Source organism: Xyrauchen texanus, chromosome 25 (genome assembly GCF_025860055.1).
Source record: "Xyrauchen texanus isolate HMW12.3.18 chromosome 25, RBS_HiC_50CHRs, whole genome shotgun sequence".
In the NCBI taxonomy this organism is placed as follows: domain Eukaryota; kingdom Metazoa; phylum Chordata; class Actinopteri; order Cypriniformes; family Catostomidae; genus Xyrauchen; species Xyrauchen texanus.
In genome coordinates this window covers 460336-466587 of record NC_068300.1, presented here as the reverse complement: position 1 = coordinate 466587, position 6252 = coordinate 460336, and positions in this window count along the sequence as shown.

Genomic DNA, 6252 nt, shown 5'->3' with positions numbered 1-6252 from the left:
CCACCACTGCCCCTAACACACACACAGACACTCACTAACACAGACACACTCACTCGTTTCACTAAACTTAACACATTAAAGTTGTGCGTTGGTGGGGTGGCATTATATAGCTCTAAATGACAAAATAACACCATTCGTTTTCATAACAACATCTCATTTACTGTCGTAACCTTCGTTCCCCGATGGAGAGAACGAGGCATTGTGTCAATGTAGTGACAGTAGGGGTCGCTCTTGAGAGCCCCGAAACACCTCGATTTTGCTCAGGAGCGCTTAGGATCCTTCCGGGTCCTCGTGCCAGGCTGTGAGGCGGGGGCGCCTTTAACTCAACTGACTCTAGGGGCTCGAACGGGGCTCTCCGAAGGCCCAGCAGGACCACGGAGAGGTCCCATGAGGGAAAGAGGCACAGCCTAGGAGGGTTCAGCCTCCTGGCGCCTCTCAGGAACCTGATGATCAGGTCGTGCTTACCAAGGGACTTACCTTCAACTGCGTTGTGGTGCGCTGCTATAGCAGCTGCGTACACCTCCAGGGTGGAGGGGGACAGTCGCCCCTCCAGCTTCTCCTGCAGGAAGGAAAGCACTGATCCGACTGCGCATCTCTCGGGGCCACTTCAGGAACACTTCAGCTGCCTTGCAGAAGGAGCCCTGGCCTGAGTGATCATGTTTACCCGCTGTGGGTGGTAGACCAATTATGTCTTCCACGTCACATCCAGAGCCCAGACGTGGAGGTTCCAGAGGTCTGGGCGTGGGTGCCAGATGGTACCCCATCCCTGAGAAAGAAGGTCCATACTCAGGGGAATTTTCCAGGGAGGTGCTGTTGCGAGGAGTGTGAAGTCCGAGAACCAAGTCTATGTGATCCAATATGGTGCCACAAGGTGACTTGTTCCTCGTCCTCCCTGACCTTGCAGAGGGTCTGTGCAAGTAGGCTCTCTGGGGGGAATGCTTATTTGTGCAGCCCCCGGGGCCAGCTGTGTACAAACACGTTTGTGCCGAGTGGGGCTCCCGTCATTGTATACCAGATCGGGCAGTGGGAGGATTCTCGGGAAGCGAACAGGTCTACTGTTGCTTTGCCAAATCAACTCCAAATCAGCTGATATGCATCACCCGAGCGGCGTGACCGCCACTGAGGATGCCATATGCCCCAGGAGCCTCTGAAAGTGTCCCCCTGCCTGAATGAGTTATGGCAGTTCAGTACTGACTGCACCCGCTCGCTTGTGAGGCGCGCAATCGTCCGATACCTAGTCAAACCCATGCCGAGAAAAGAGATGCTCTGAACCTGGCTCTGAGGAGGACGGAGGGTTCCAGTCCAACACCACACTCGCGGTGGCCCAGGCAAGCATATCGGTCAGCTCTGCGTCGGATTCAGACTGGGCAGGCAGACCCGAAAATGGCAGCCTAGTCGAGTCCTCGGCATCCGAGATCGCCAGTGCGCTCTCCAATGCAGCAAACGAGAACTCATTCTGCTCACAATCCCCGAAAGAGACTCACTCACACACACACACACAAGCACCCACACACATTCACACACACTCATACACACATACATTCATTCTCACTCACACACATACACTCAATCACACACACACATTCACACACTCACTCATACACACATGTTCAACACACACATACACTCAAACACAGAAACACATTCATTAACACACACACTCACACATACACTCAAACACACCCACACACACACACTATATATAGACACTGTGTGTGTATTTGTGTGTGTTGATTTAGGGAAATTCTGGATACAGGTGTTTCCTGATATTGCAGTTTCCTCTTTAGTGAACATCCTCCAGTTACTGAACAGTCCTCACACATTCAAAAGGATCTCCATAAACATCATTCAGTCTTTCTGTCAATTACTTTCATTTCTTTGTGTGGTTACAGAAGTCGATAATATCCATTTACTTCAGTTTTACTGTAGTAAGAGATTATTTCACTTTTTAACTGCATGAGGTTTTCAAACTTTATGATGCCCAAATATGATCTCATTGCAAGGAACCTCCTTCCTAAATATATAAAGGCAGCTATATGTCTTACGTGTAAAGTACAATTTATAGGGTACAACAGAGTAAGAGACTCCACCCACACAGCACTTTCCTCAACACCTGATTGCCGCTAAACACTGCCAAATATTCCTGATCCATGAGATCTTTGTGCGGTCTAAAGTTTGATTTTGAGGCAGTTTGATCGCATATTTAATACATTTACCCATCTAATGAAAATCTCTGAAATTAACAAAAAATACTCGTTTTGATATGATCTTAATGTGTAACTCCTAAAAGCATCTTACAGTCTAAATTATTCACATTAGTTGACAGATATTGCACTAAATTATTGCTCCCATAACTACAAACACTATTTCCAGAAAAGTTTGGACACAAGGTCTTTGACTGATCCACGTCTGGGAAGGAGGCAGCGAGGGAACTCTTGCACCTTGGCGGGAGGAGCCGGTGGATCTTGCCGGGGTACCCAAGTTCTACCACAATTTGAGGGCGGTGTTCTTGCTTCTCTTCCTCCGCCCCACCCGTACGACTGTGCTCTGGATCTCCTTCCTGGCACTTCTCCATCTCGGGGACATCTGTATTCACTCTCAGCCCCTGAGCGGGAGGCCATGAAGAGGTATATTGGTCATTCTCTTGCAGCAGGTATTATTTGGCGCTCTTCCTCTCTGGCTTGAGCGGGGTTCTTCTTCATGGGGACAGATGGCTCTATGCACCCTACATAGATTATTGGGGGCTGAATGACATCATGGTAAAACATTGCTATCCTATGCCGTTGATGTCTTCGGCCTTCAAACTCTTGCAGGGAGCTTCTGTCTACACAAAGTTGGACCTTCACAATGCTTACCACCTTGTTCAGATCAGGGAGCGGGACGAGTGGAAGATTGCTTTTAACATGCCTATGGGGCAGTTTGAATACTTGGTTATGCCTTTCCAACACCCCAACCATCATCCAAGCAGTCGTCAATGATGTGCTGCATGACATGATCAGTCAATTTGTTTTTGTATATCTTGATGATATCCTCATATTTCCTAGTAACATACGAGACCATGTCCAACACATACGGAGAGTGCTTCATCCGGTTGTTGATAATCGTTTGTTCACCAAGGTGGAGAAATGTGAGTTTCATGCACAGTCGGTTCCGTTCCTGGGGTTCGTCCTCTCACCCGACGGTATTTGGACGGACCCGGCCAAGGTAAAGGCAGTTGCGGAGTGGCCAGTTCCAGATTCTTGCAAGGCGGTCCAGCGGTTTCTGGGATTTGCCAAATTGTTCTGGCGGTTCATCCGGAATTAGTAATAGGGAGTAATACACTGATGCTTCATGACCTTTGAGCAGTAATCACCCCTCCCACAGTATCTGCTGCTTTAGGGGGGTGTGTGCTACTCCCAAAAACAGTACAGAGCAGGTGTCACAGCTGTAAATACCTAAAGAACTGAGATCTGGAATCCCAAAATGTTGAACCAGATTTTCAAAGGATCTCAACACTATGTTAAGTGTAGTAACCCCCCTCACAATCCACTCTGACCAGCAGAAAGGGGAATTATGAATACATAATGTAGGGTTCATATGCTCGAGGACACATTTAAATAAATGTCAGAATTAAACACTCTGGACACTTTTGTCCATATCGAGTGTAAATGTGAGATAACGGGGTGTAACTTAACTCCAGTTAGTTTGATAGAAAGGCTTTGCAATGGTGAAATAGGGGCAAGAACTTCCTGTTCAATACAAAATCAGGGAGGGGCTCTCTCAGGGGGAAGCGACCAATGAGCCAAATGTCTGAGACTGAACGCATAATAATAAAACGAAATCTTGGGTAGATCTCGCCCCCCTTTATCAATCGGCCCATGTAACTTACTGAAATATAATCTGGGATGTTTAACATTCCCAATCATAGATAAATGTAATGAAGCACACCTGCCCACATCACTCGAAAAACATTTTATTAAGGGTTAAAAATGAACTCTAACTAAATCACAAATTTGCTGGGAAAAAATGCCCAAATACTTAATGCCCCGTTTGTGCCACTGGAAGGCGCCCGGCTGAAAAGCCTTTATTGGGCAGTACGCTGTCAGAGACAAAGCTTCAGATTGATCAGATTTTATTTAATAATTCTGTGGAGGCAAGGCATGAATCTAATGGGGTCAGAGATGAATAATAAAATATCATCTGAGTAAAGCAGAAGCTTACGTGCCACACCTCCCGCCATCACCCCTGGACAATCCTCCTCCTCTCTTATCACGGCTGCTCATGGTTCCAGGGCAAGACAGAACAATAATGGGGAACGAGGGAAACCCTGTCGGTGCCCCTATCCAGAGTAAAATAATCTGAAATTAATCAATTTGTTTGTACCGCCGCTACCGGGTGTCTATAAAGCAACTTAATCCATCCAATAAATGTACTACAAAACCTGAACATTTCCAAAATCTTAAAAAGATAATCCCATTCTACCATATCAAACGCAACTGAGATGCAGCGACCGGAGTCTGATCATTCGCCACTGATCACATGATACTGATGAAACTCCTGATGTTATCAGAAGAGCCCCGAATAAACCCCACCTGATCTATATGTATAAGAGATTTCATAACTTTATTCATTGGTTAGCCAGAATGTTTGACAATATTTTTACGTCTAGCTGGATCAGGGAAATTGGACGGTAACTCTTACACTCACATTGATCTTTGTCCTTTTTAAGAATCAGACTGATCCGGGCTTGTGTCATGGTTGGTGGAAGTTTTCCATTCTTTAATGATTCTGTATAAACTTCTAATAAAAGTGGAGCTAGTTCTGTAGCATAAGATCTAATCTAAGATTTCACTGAGAGGATGTGGAAAAAGCTTTTATATCTTGCCAAACGCTTCCCTGATTTGTTCCCCGACTCAAAGTCTGACTGTCTTGCCCTGAATAGCCAAAACTCCCCCTTCTGCGACAACATATTGTTATATCTGTATTTCAATCGGGTCAATTCCCTGAGGCCATCAGATGATATTCGGCACTTCAGCTCTGCCTCGGCACTTTTAATATTCTTAGCTTTATGAAATGGTAAATGGTCTGCACTTATATAGCGCCTTTTTTAACCTTAGTGTTTTAGTGTGCCTCATTCACACACACACACACACACACACACACTCACACACACCAATGACAGCAGAGCTGCATGTAAGGTGCTAGTCTGCCATTGGGAGTAACTTGGGGTTCAGTGTCTTTCTCAAGGACAGTTCGGCATGTGGAGTCATGTGGGCCGGGAATCAAACCGCCAACCCTGAGATTAGCAGCCGATGAAGAACCAATGAGCATAACCATTTTTGTGTCTCAGTAATACATTTAGGTTTGAATGGATGTAAATCTGCTTAAAAATGATAATGAAGGCCGAGAGATCTTAAGAGTTCATCAAGGGGAAACATGTCAATGTTAAAAAGTAAGAGGCCCCAAAAGTGATCCCTGAGGAACACCACATTTAACCAAACCAACTTTGGAGCTACATCCACCCAAGGAAACAAATCGCCGACGATCTGATAGAGAAACCGGTTTAATGCAGTATCAGTGACACCAGAGACGGTCTCAAGAGCGGCACGGAGATCAAGAAGGATCAGAACTGAAACTTTCAACAACTCATTTGTGACTTTAATGTGTGCATGCTTGGTTCTGATTTGGGGAGGGCACCAACAGATTGGAGCACGTCTGTAGCTCAGTGTGTGATTGACAGACCGTCGCATCTCATGACATGAATCCTGTTCTAGATCTAGATCATCTCTTTGATATGAGAAATAAAACATCAAACTACACTGCATTAATCATGTTCTAACGGTCTCTAAAGAACTGAATATATAAGTGTGTTTGGGGAAATTCTCGACAATCACTCAATAATGCATGAGTGTCAGAGGAGCCAATCAGAAACACTCTCAGCCTGTCAATCATTTTGTGTGGTTAGCTTTGCTTGTGGGAGGGTTTTGGAGAAAGGGCGTGTGATTGAAGCGATGGGGGCGGAGTCTAATTCAGTGGTCAAAGGGTCTTGAATGAAACTTGAAGTAACGTCTGAAATAAGATAGGTTAGAGAGTACATGACACGTCAATAGATTCTCCACATTATTCATGAGTAATAACGGTCTGTCCAATCACTGTGCAGCTTGATGCATGAGATCACATGACAGCTAAGAATGGGACGTCACATGAGATTTCGTTATGGATGTGACACACACACACACACACACACACGTGAAATACAACACAAAGTCCAGT